Below are 13,333 nucleotides of genomic sequence, written 5' to 3' on the forward strand. Positions count from 1 at the left end.
GCGCCGCCTCCTCGCGCCGAGCGCCACCGACAGCCGCTGACCGGTCGCCTCTGTCGCGCCTGGCCGCCTACCGCCCGCCGCCTGCCGCCGCGTTGGGGCGCCCGCGTGATGGCCCTCGTCTCCCACGCCTTCCGCGACCTGACGCCCGCCGCCGCGTCGGGGCGCCCGCGTGATGCCTCGGCTGCCACGCCTTCCGCTGCCGCGCCTGCGGCGACCCGCCGCCTGCCCCCGCGTCGGGCCGCCCGCCTTCCGCCTCGGCCCTGACGCGGCCGCATGCCCACGCGTCGGGCCGCCCGCCTTCCACCGACGGTCCACCGACGCTCCCTCCCCCCGCTGGCTATAAAAGGCCAACCCGTGCCGGCCTTCTCCACCGCATCTTCTCCCCTCCACCACGCCACTCCATCTTCTCCCCTCCACCGCGGCCGCCATGTCTTCGAGCGACTCCGACGAGGGGGCTTGGCCGGGCGGCGCCTGGCCGGCCAGCCTCACGATCGGCGACACCGAGGACCTGGCGCGGTTCGGCCTGATGGTGCCGCCGGCGACGACGGCGCAGCTCCGCGCTTTCCCTGGCGGCCGGTACAACCGTAGGGCCCGTCGTGGCTTCTGGCGGGGCAAAGATTTCGACGTCGTCCTCGGCGTGTTCAGGGATGCGTCGGCCGGCCGCCACGTCGGAGACATCACCGCCGAGGTCGGGTCTAGCCGCCGCCACACCGCACCTGCTCCCGCCCCACGGTCCCCGGCAGAGCAGCCGCCCCCTGCCCCGGCGCTGGTCCCCATCCCGCCGGAGCAGGCCGCCCTCATGCAGGACGGCGACCCTGACGACACGCCAGGGCTGCTTGCGGTGCTGGCCCAGTCGGCAGACGAGGCGGCCACGGCGGTGGCGCGGGAGGCCGCGGCGCGGGAGGCCGCGGACCGGGAGGCGGCCTTGGCGGCAGTGCAACTGCAGCAGGTGCGGGAGGAGGCGGACCTGTGGGGGTCGGACGACGAGTCCAGCGGCGACGACAGCGGCAACGGCGGCGAGGGCGGCGACGGCGGCATGGCGGCGGTCATTGACCTCACCGGCGGCAGCGAGGAGGAGTAGTCTAGGTTTAGATTTAGGTTTAATTTAAGTTTAAATTTAAATTCGGTTCTAAGTTATGTAGTTGGAGCGGTTTAAGTTTATGTTTAATTATGAATGAAGTCGGGTCGGTTTATCTAAAAAAATTATTATGTTTTATTTAATGATGTAATGAATTATCGTGCTATTCGAACATTATCAATATTGTTAAAAATATTGTAACCCGAAAATTGTTGAAAGAACAAAGGAAAGATGCAAAATAAATGAAAAACTATCCGGACAGACGTCCCGTGTCATTTTTTGTGTGTTTTAATTAATATTCAGAAATTATCTTTTACTAATGTGTTTATTTATACATTATAAAAAATTATGAAATATATAAAAAAACATCACAATTGTTTATACATATGTATGTTTTTTATGCTTTATAAATTATGTGTATATACATTAAAAAAACACCCTTGAGAATTACCTCAATGTTTGCAAATGAGTTGATATGCCCACCCACAACACTCAACTAAAATTTGAACGTATCCGCAGACCAAACGCATGTTGCGGCATGTCCGAAGAGTGGTTTACTATGTTTTCTTCGTAAAAATCGTACAAAATGATTTGACTGGCAAAAAGCCACGAAAATTGAGATGCATCCTAGTCATGATGGTAGAACAGTATGAAAAAAAATTGGGTTCATCTAAAGGATGTCGGAAAAAAATACTTTTCGGACGGGGCGTTTGCTCCTACCCGAACGGTATCCGGAGAACGAGGTCAATTTTTTGACATATTCGGAATGGCCTCAAATTTTGCAAGTGAGCTGGTATGCCCACTCCCACACTGAATCCAAAAATTGCTCATATTTCGACACCAATAGCACGTTGCGTCACGTCCGGTCAGTGTTTTAGGTGTTTTCACTGAAAAAATTGTAGAAAATTCGTAAAGTGGTAAAAAGCCATGAAACTTGTCATGCATCCTAGTCATGATGGTAGAACACTATGAAAAAAATTTGGGTTCATTTGAAGGATGTCGAGAAAAAAACTACTTTTCAGACGAGGCGTTTGCTCCTACCCGAACGGTATCCGGAGAACGAGGTCAATTTTTTGACATATCCGGAATGGCTCAAATTTTGCAAGTGAGCTGGTATGCCCACTCCCACACTGAATCCAAAAATTGATCATATTTCGACACCAATAGCATGTTGCATCACGTCCGGTCAGTGTTTTAGGTGTTTTCACCGAAAAAATTGTAGAAAATTCGTAAAGTGGTAAAAGCCACGAAACTTGTCGTGCATCCTAGTCATGATGGTAGAACACTATGAAAAAAATTTGGGTTCATTTGAAGGATGTCGAAAAAAACTACTTTTTGGACGGGGCGTTTGCTCCTACCCGAACGGTATCCGGAGAACGAGGTCAATTTTTTGACATATTCGAAATGGCCTCAAATTTTACAAGTGAGCTGGTATGCCCACTCCCACACTGAATCCAAAAATTGATCATATTTCAACACCAATAGCACGTTGCGTCACGTCCGGTCAGTGTTTTAGGTGTTTTCACCGATTTTTTTTAGAAAATTCATAAAGTGGTAAAAAGCCACGAAACTTGTCGTGCATCCTAGTCATGGTGGTAGAACACTATGAAAAAAATTGGGTTCATTTGAAGGATGTCAAAAAAAACTACTTTCCGGACGGGGACCCGAACGGTATCCGGAGAATGAGGTCAATTTTGTTACATATCCGGAATGGCCTCAAATTTTGCAAGTGAGCTGGTATGCCCACTCCCACACTGAATCCAAAAATTGATCGTATTTCGACACCAATAGCACGTTGCATCACGTCGGGTCAGTGTTTTAGGTGTTTTCACCGAAAAATTATAGAAAATTCATAGTGGCAAAAAGGTACGAAACTTGTCATGCATCCTAGTCATGATGGTAGATATTACTAATGTAATTTGGGTTCATTTGAAGGATGTCAAAAAAAATGTAGATAGTACTAATGTAATTTGACTGAGGTGAGACTAAATTTGCATAGTGTGGCAAATAATAAAAAATAAGACAGATAGTAATGATGTGATTTGAGTTTACACTGCTGCAACTGGCAGCACTGACGCACTGCCCGGGCAGTGTAATGAGCTTACACCGTCCGGGCAGTACGACAGTGCTGCCCCTGGCAGTGCAAAATCAAACCAAATTATTACTAACTGTCTCATATAGCAATGTGCACGAACGCGGGTATATAAGCCCGTCGTGGCGTCCCTCGGCGCGCGAGGTGGGACTAAAGCGCCCGTCCCACCTCCCGTCGCGCCGTGACGCATAGAAGGCAAACAAAAAAGCCCAACCGTGGTTGCAGGCCGAACTGTGCGTAATCGGTCCGGCCCGATCTAGCCGCGCGGCGAAAGGGCCGGCCTTTCGGCCCAGCTACAGCTGGCAGCACAGTCAAACGGGGCAGTGGCGGGACGGGGCGGGAATCAGATGAGTTTGAAAGTAAGGTGGGAGGCAGGTATATAAGGCGGTCGCGGCGTCGTTCGGCGGGCGAGGTGGGACTAAACTTTAGTCCTGACCACCGCCGACCATGCCCCCGCACCGCGCGCACAGTCAATGGGCCGGCCCACGCGGGGCGTCGCACACAGTCACTGGGCCGTCGCGCACAGACAAGACTTTTTTTTAAATAGTATTAAGTTTTTTAGTTATTTATGCCTTTCGTTATCGTATAAAAAAGTACAATTAATAAAAATCCATACATAATATAGAATTGTTAACTAGATTTATTATAATAATAATGAGTTGTTTATTATAATTTATAGGAAAAAATGAGTTTTTATAATTAATTGCTAAAACAATAATGAGTTTTTTGATAATTAATTGATAATGAGTTTTTTTCTAATGAATATTTTGTTCAGTTATTTGTGTAGATTAGTAATTACATTTTTAATATTTATGTAATGTTAATTAATGGCTAAAAAGTACTTAAAACATATGCAAAGTTTAGTACTGTAATGTGTTTTGCATTAATGGCTAATTGTTTTTTCATAATAATAATGAGTTTTTTGTTATAATTTATAAGTAAGAATAATGAGTTTTTTATTACAATTTATAGGTAAAAATAATGAGTTTTTGTTTTAATTTTATGAGTTTTGCGTTAATGCCTAACATTTTTCAGCTTATTAAAAAATATTAATGAGTTTATTGCTATAACTAATAATTGGGAAACGACCGTTCATAAAAAACACTACTTCACATAGAATTTATTAAGTAGTTATATTAAAAACAATACTTAATACAGAATTTATTAAGTAATTATATTAAAAACAGTACTTAATATAGAATTTATTTCGTATTTAAATTATACATATGAAAACTTTACTATTGTTATTTGTGCGCGAAGTGACGAGCTGATACTAAAAAATAAGATAGTAATAATGTCAGTTGACTAAGTCAACTGACATTATTACTATCTTATGTAACAAATAGCACAAAGGCGGCTATATAAGCCAGTCATGGCGTCCCTCGGCGTGCGAGGTGGGACTAAAAAAGCGCCCCTTCCACCTCCCCCGCGCCGTGACTCATAGAAGGCAAAAAAATAATGATGCAAAAAAAAAATAAGCCCACCTGTGCTTGCATGTCGCAACTGCGCTTAATCGGTCCGGCCCGATCAAGCCGGGCGGCGAAAGGGCCGGCCTTTCGGCCCAGCTACGGCCTGCAGCACAGTCAAACGGGGCAGTGGCGGGACGGGGCGGGAATCAGAGGAGTTCGAAAGGGAGGTGGGAGGTGGGAGGTTGGTATATAAGGCGGTCGCGGCGTCGTTCGGCGGGCGAGGTGGGACTAAACTTTAGTCCTGACCCCCGCCGACCCTGCCCCCGCACCGCGCGCACAGTCAATGGGCCGGCCCACGCGCGCCGTCGCGCACAGTCACTGGGCCGGCCAACGCGCGCTGTCGAAGTTTTTTTTGTTTTTTGTTTATTGTTTCAAAAATAATATTAAGTTTTTAAATAAATGTTCTATAATTAATGAAAAGTCCTACGTATTGTATAAATGTTCTATAATTTATGTAATGTTCATTATTTTTTATGTGTTTTGCATTAATGGCTAAAGTTGTTTTCATAATAGTAAAGAGTTTTTTTGTTATAATTTATAAGTAATAATAATTTGGAAAATACCCTTCTTAAAAAACACTACTTAATATAGAATTTATTAAGTAGTTATGTTAAAAAAATACTTAATATAGAATTTATTATGTAATTATATTAAAAACACTACTTAATATAGAATTGAATTAGTATTAAAACCATAAGAAATTCATACGGTGTCGGAAAATTATGAAAACTTGCACGCATGATGGCCCTGGTGATGAGTGCGTGTGGAAAAAGTTTGGGGTCCACCGGCTGAGTCAGAAAAGAAAACACAGTACGGGGCTGACATCCTTCATATCCGATCAGTGCCGGTTGCATGGGTGGTACGAGGTGGCATGCACGAAATGTCACCCAATTTTGGGAGGCAGTGGGCATGCCCATCTTAGGGCCCCACGCAAGATTTGAACGAATTCGGACACCAAACGCACGTTGCGTCACGGCCGGTCAGTGTTTCCGGTGCGTTTCACAGAAAAAACCATAAGAAATTCATACGGTGTCGGAAAATTATGAAAACTTGCACGCATGATGGCCCTGGTGATGAGTGCGTGTGCAAAAAATTTGAATGGTTGCATTAGAAAAAATGCATTAATATTTTCTGTCGTTAAAAAAAATCGGAGATAATGGCTCTCTTTTTGAAGAATATGCATGATCCATGTGAACCTTCACAAGCTTTGAGCAGGTGAAGACTCACATCGATCCTGCATATCCTCCAAATAGAGTCCCACAAACTCAGATGTTTGTTCATTGAGCAAAAGAAAATTATATAAAGGAGTCAACGGCGCGCCGGCTTAGCGATGTGGTATTAAACTAGAACTGTTAAAGTACAATGCATGTTTTCAATAAATGCATCATGGGCCAGCCGGCGGTAGTTTTACGGGACGGGCCAAGGGGCCCACTATGGCATGACCACGTCTGTGACGCCGTACGTGCGTGCATGGCATGGAAACCACGCCGCCATTACCTCGCCCCAGGACCGCCTAACCCCGCCGCCTCCACGCACGACCTCACCCCGATCCGACGGTCGCACCACCGTGGCCGTCCCAACTCCCTTCCCTGCCGCCCACACGGCGGCCATACACTCCGGCATCTGCGCGCGCGACTTGGATCTCGGCCCGGCCGTGCCGTCTCGGCAAAGTCGCCCGCACCCAGAACCCTAGGACTGGCCGTAGGCCAGCGCGATGGTGTGGGCAGAGGGCGTGCGGCTGCCATGACTAACCCACACCGGGTGGGGTTAGCCAACGGGGGCTGCCGGTGCATGTCGAGGCGCCGGAAGGTATGGTATTAAACCATATGTAATGTTTTTTGAATCTCGTAACTAGTTAGATAACTTTCATCTTATTTAGAATGCAAGAATTCGGAGATGTGTACTGCTCGGTTGAGAAGTGGTGCGAATTGGTGGGAAAATTCACACCCAGACAGCGCATGATGCTACGTGGCACAAATTTGGACAGTATGTTGAGAATTCCTTCAGTGAAAATGAGGAAAAATTTATTGGAATTTATGATTACAACGTATGATAGTAGTAGAAAATGATTTATTATTCGGCCAAATACTGACGGCATCAGTGTGCTTAACGAAGATGTTTATGACATATTCGGGCTACGTAACGAGGGTGATGATGTCAATAGCATGATAGCAACAGTACAAATAGATGCCAAAAAGTTGTTCCGAATCGGTTTCTAGACAAAAGAACAGGCCTAATCCTCATCGATGACTTGATAAAAAATATTGTTGATACTCAGTCATATGATGATGATTTTGTGAGAAGGGCCGTACTGGTTCTTATGGGTACAGTCTTAGCACCACAATCCACCAAGTTTGTTCCTTATCGTTATTACAAAATGGTGGAGGACGTGAACGCTATCAAGTCATACAATTGGAACGATTTCACGTTGGGGGTGTGCATGGATGCTATTAAAAAAACGGTCGAAGATCTTGAAAAATTCAAGTGGCCTATCGGGAACTTGGCTCTTCTTCAGGTACAAGTCATTTCGTAATAGTTGTATGTACATATATTTTTTATGTGATCTATGTGTCTGACTATTTGTGTTTACTATCATGCAGTTTATATACTGGGAAAAATTTGAGCCAATTGGTGTGGATACATTTGATCCTTTGTCTCGTGAATACCCACTAATGCTTAACTGGCCAGAAACGGAAGGGAAAAAGCGAGACGACTATGACAACATGCACAGGTGGGGCACCGGCAATGTAAGTCAATAAGTATAGTCCTTATTGGTTTCACATAGTAATTAAGTATATTCGTTATTTAATTCATTTTATTGTTTGTTGTACAGATTGAAAACTGCATTAGCGAAGAGTACAGACGTGCTAAGGTAGCACGTGAAGGGACTGTCCCAGGGGAAGAAACGAAGAAACCTAAACGGAAAGGTGGTGGCAGGAGTAGAAAGCCAAGCACGTCCGCGGTTTCATCAAACACGACTTATAGTATGGACCGTGTGATGACATACATAAAGCTGCTTCACAAGGAGGTTCTCAATATACCCGAAAGATGTGCACAGGTAATTTAGAAGTTGTATTGAACGTGTTTTAATTGTTCAACTACTTATCGTGTTTCATTTGTGTTTGTAGATGGTAATGGAAAGGTTGAACACGGAAGGTGTGCTGTACAAACCCAATAAGAGGGACAACAATGACGAATTTGATAATGTAGGTGAAGGAGTTGGGATGGAGAATGGCAAGTACAAGTCATCAAAATATTGGCCAGATATTGAATCACCTACGGATGTAAAGATAGGAACATCTTTCACGGGTATGAATGATACCTCCGTGCCCGTTGATGACACGGGTGCTCCGGCGACGACACCGGGTAAAGGTGAAGCTACGATCCTTTCATTATAGACGATAATGGAAACTCTCCATCTTCGGCATCAACTGTACGTACAAAAGACTTTCCGTCTATGTCCCGAACCTCGCAGAATGCTGATATTTCTGGTGAGTCTATGGATGCTTGTTACCAACAAAGTCCGAAGACACGTTTGAGAGTTTCCCGGCAGAGAGCAACATAGGTAATGGTGAAGGCAGTCAGGAAAATGAAGGTAAGCGCAAAAGAAAAAAGTCGAAATATTGTCAATCCCCTACGACATTCTCATTACCTGCAAGAAACGTGTTAAAAAAAGTAAGTCAAATACTACTTTATAATTCATTCACGCGTTATGTAATTTTTTATTACATAACTGACTGTAGCTGCATTGTTTTAGATCTGTTTGCATCGTCACCACATTCAATTCTAGCAAGTTCTCTTAGAGTATCTCCAGCCGCTGGCCCCCAGGAAGCGCTAAAAATCGCCCCCTCGGGGCGCACCGGCGCAAAACGCGCGCTGGGGGCGTGATGCCACCCAGTCGCGGCGCCCACGGATTTTTTTGAAAATTAAAGTGCGGTACAAACATGGCGCAAATTCAACCATTTTCGGCGAGTTCATACATATTTCGGCGAGTTCAAACCAAATTCAACCAAACACGGCACAAACACGCCCACCCATACATATTTAAAATATTTTATAAAAAAGAAAAAAAAACTACTAGGCCCGCCCGCCGTCTCCCTCGCCTCGCCGCTCCCCGCCGCCCGCTGCCCTTGCAGTTCTACATGCCGAGGAGGCTGTAGAACCGCGTGTAGTCGTCGTCGTCGTCGTCGTCGCCTCCGCCGCGGCCGCCGTCCCTGCTGCAACCCTCCCCCGGTTGGCGCGGCGGGTTGGATGGTCCGGCGGCGTCCTCGTCATCGTCGCTGTCGAGGATCACGACGCCGTGCTCGTCCTCGCGCCCACGCTTGCGGGCGGCGATCTCCTCCAGGGCCCGGCGCTGCCGGACCATCTCGTCGCGGAGGTAGTCGTCGCCCGCCCACCGTAGGGCGTCCTCGTCGGAGAAGCCGCGCCGGGCTATCTCCTCGTACTCCGGGGGAGGCTGGGCTCCGGTTTGGGCGCGACGAGGATGAGGCGGCCCGAGGCGGGGGTGGAGTCGGCGATGCGGACACCGGAGCTGCGGGTGCGCCGGCTGACAGGCGTGTCCTGGGGCTCCGGCTTGAAGGGGCGGAGGCAGGGAGAGCCGGTCGACCGACCGGACGAGGAGGAGGACGCCCCGGGGTCCATGCGCCTCGGCGTCCACGAGCTCCCACGGCGGCGAGAGAAGGATGGGGGCTCGGGGTACTCCAGCCTCGGCGTGTTGCCGCCCTCGATGTACTCGAGGACGGCCTCCAGCGTGCGGCCGGGCACGCCCCACCATCGGCGCCGCCCCTCGGAGTTGAGCCTGCCGGAGGGCACGACGCCGTTGGTGGCCTCGAGCTGCTCGGCGTGACGGCGGCGGAAGTACGACTCCCAGAGCGGGTTGTCGAGGACGTAGCGCGGCCCCTCCCTTGCCGCCCGCGGCAGGGATGCGTGGATACGCGCGATCTCCGCACACCGCGCCACCCCGGTGGGCGGTGGTGGCACCGGGACCCCGCCGGCGCTGATTCTCCACGCCCCGGGCACCCGCATGTCCGGCGGGACCGGGTACTCAGCCTCGAAGAGGAGCCGAGCTTCGTCCTCGTGAAGGTGACGGCGGCCAAAGCCGTTCGCCGCCGCGCCGTCGCCTGGAAAGCGTTCGGCCATTTCTTTGAACTGGGGACAGCGAGGGGAGAGGGAGGAAGGGGGAGAGAGGGCGCGTCGGCGGTGGAGACTCTGCGCGTGCCACCGGCGCGCTGGGGGTCGGCTTATATAGGCGGAGGCACCGCGCGCACGCGTGGCCGCCGCGTTTACGCGTGGCATGCACGGGGACGCGCGTTGTCACGCCTTCACTGCGCCGCCTGTGAGGCATCAATGGCGGAGGCTGACCGGCGCGGCAGCGCGCGTCAGCTTTGGCATTGATTCGCCACGGGAAACGAGGCGATGAGGACGACGAAGCGGTGAGAAGCGAGACGAGTCGCTGGCAAGGAGGGCTCGCGGCTCTTTCGCGCCAAAAACGATTCGCCCGGCGCCCCCGAGCGCCCCCAGCTCGCCGGGGTCGGGTTGGGTCCGCCGGCGCCAATTTCGGCCCGAGCCGGCGAAAATTGGGCCCTTGGGGGCGCGACTGGGCCGATTTTTTGGCGCCGGCGGCCGAAAAGTCGCCTGGGGGGCCTTGTTGGGGGCGCGGCTGGAGATGCTCTTAATATGACTCCGGATCACATAGAGGCAGCCAGAGTTTTTGTTGAGACTCTCGCATCATCAAAGAAGCATGCACACCGAACCGTGGTTGATGTGCCGCCACCAGATGGGGACATATGCACACTAGCTATGCTTCACGATGTCCTGACGTTTAAATGGTTGAATGGCGCTCTAAGTACGAGTTTGGTTTTAACAAAACTCTCATTTGTACTTCACAAGTTGATAGAATTTTTTTGTTTATGTATGCAGATCATCAATGCATATTGTAAACACCTACAACACCGTGATTTTTCTGATCGTTACATATCAACAACGTGGTTCCCCAAATTTATGTTGAATGGGGCAAGGGGAAAGACCAAGTCAGTAAATGATTTAGACTCGCAGAATGTTACAAAGAAAACAAAAGTCCTCGCAAGAGTAATGGATGAGTATTTCAGACGGGACAAGGTATTGCTTTCATATTATTTGTTTTTATTAGTCAATACTATTTAATTGCACTAACATCATTTGGTTACTATGTAGGCGTATTTTCCTATGCACGTTAATGATAATCATTGGATAACCATAGTGATGCACACCGTCAAGGAGGAGTTTCAAGTTCTTGACTCAAATTCTAAAGGCGCAATTAGCCAAAGAATTCGCAATATGATTGCCACCCTGGTACGCTATAATTTTCGCACTCGCATTCAGAAAAATATTGGGTCATACATTAAATTCTGGTTTTGTTAATTTGTTTCATAGAGCTAAAATTTCTAAGGATATTATGGAGGCCAAATCAACTCTTGAAGCAAAAAAAATTCCAGATGTCTCATCGTGGCCAATAAATGAGTATAAAATGCCGAGACAAAAAGATGGGTAAGTTAAATGAGTACAAGCAAGTGCATGCTACATCCTAAGCTGATCACACATGTTTATTGCAGAGTGTCTTGTGGACTTTTTGTGATGTGGTGCATAAAATACTGGGACGAAGATCGCTGGACACATGAATTTGACCAGGAAGAGATTAATGCGTCAAGGCCACGTATTGTCGCGGAAATTATTTTTTCAGAGGTGAACAAATTAGAGAAGGTCAAGATGAAAATTGTTAAAATCATGGAGAAGGAATAGGTATTAGCATCGGTAGGGTTTTAGTCCCGTAGAAGGTTTCCCTGCCGTTTTTGGATACTTTGATCGATTGTAATGTGACATGGCACTGGGACAGATTTCGACAATTTTTCACGTTTTATTTATCGCTTTCGTGTGAGACTAAACATTTAAATGCGTGTCCAACTATGAATGGTACTATTTTATGAGACGGAATGTTATAAGTGTGGGCAAGTAATATTTTTGCTGTGCTAAAATGTATCAGTTTGCGGTTGCGATGTTATATGTACGGTTGTTGTTTGTATTCGCGGTGGTCATTTATTTATTAAAAAATATCCCCGCCGTCCTGAGTTGGCGCAATGTGGACAAAACGTGCACAATATCCCAGGGCGATTCTGGTGGCAGCAGCGGCGCTGGATCCGATGAAGATCGGCCTGGCAGCATGATTGGCGCGCCGAGGACGAATATTCCAGCCCAGCCCGTGCGGTGGCCGACAGCCGAGGCAGTGGCGGGCCCGCGCAGTCCAGCTAGTACGGGCTGGCGCGATTTTCCATGCGCCACGCGCGCGTCTCGTGGCCCAGCAGCCGACCGAGCGACAGTCGCGGGCCCGGTGGCAGACGTCTCGTCCCGCCCGACCGAGCAGGCACATGCAACGATCCCGAGGGGGATTTATGGCGATCTGTCGGCCCATTAACGACGCGCGTCGGGCGCGTGGGCCGGCCCTTTAATGCCTCTTCGTGTGCGGATGGGGACGCTGGCGCGTTGTGGCGACTAGGTTTAGTCCCACCTCGCCCGCGGAGAGACGCGACGACCGGTTTATATACCCGCGTTGTCGCCTTCTCACAAGCTCACTACAGAACACTAATGAACGCCCTGTTGTACGCCGTGGCCTCCCCGCTCGGCGGCCGAAAGGCCTCCCCAAAGGCATTGTAGTATACTGTCCGTGCGCGCGCCCGGGCACGGCTGGGCCTTTTTTTCAAATATTTTTTCACATAGATTAAATTTAGAAAATGTTAAACAATTGACAAAGTCATGACAGCAGTAACACATTCATACAAATATATCATGTTTCACACATAATAATAAAAATCGCATGTCTCATAACGTTGAACAAGGTGGCATAAAGAATAAACTCAAAGTGCCATGTCTCTTATCCTTAAACAAATAAACTGAAAGTGCCATGTCACATTACAATCGAACAAATTATCCAAAATAAAGCGACAAATAATACGACATGCTAATTGAACTCTGTCCCAGTGCCTTCCATTGATTATGAATACTTCATCTTTATGCCCGGTTCCTACATAACAAATTGTAAACAACTCACCAGACAATTGTAAAGAGAGAAACAAAAAATAATTAAAATAATGTAAAACTTATTTTTCATTCTCAGGGCACGTTTGCCGCCTATGGCCCTCTTTCTTACAAATGCCACAAAGAGGATCGGGTTTTCTCTCAGAAAATGATTTTGGTCTTTCATTTTTTGTAACATTTGGATCTTTCTTTGCCCGCCCTGTCGTGCTCTGTTTAGGGGCGCCCTTCGTGGAAACTTTCACAGGATCACCTATGACATCAACATGTTGTTCCGGCTCACGTGGCTCCTCATGCACATTTCTTCTACTACCAACAACATCATCATCAGGGACCTTTTTCTTTGCTATTATATTCTGCAGACACTGCATCAACTCATCAAAGACGAATGGATCATTTGAAGCAACATGAAAAGCTTCAGCTCCTGTTATACTGAGTTGACTATAGTGAGCACGCTGCTCTGCCCCCTGTCCAACCCCAACCAAACATGTCACTCTTTCGCTGTGCAGGCAGCCCACCTCTCGCAACTTTCGACATCCTCTTAAGGATGCAACACTTAGGTATTTTAGATATTTTCAGATGAACCAACACATACAGAGTGTGTTTGCAAGGCAACCCTTTCCGAAGCAT

The sequence above is a fragment of the Aegilops tauschii genome, chromosome 3 (genome assembly GCF_002575655.3).
Source record: "Aegilops tauschii subsp. strangulata cultivar AL8/78 chromosome 3, Aet v6.0, whole genome shotgun sequence".
NCBI classification, from domain to species: Eukaryota; Viridiplantae; Streptophyta; class Magnoliopsida; order Poales; family Poaceae; genus Aegilops; species Aegilops tauschii.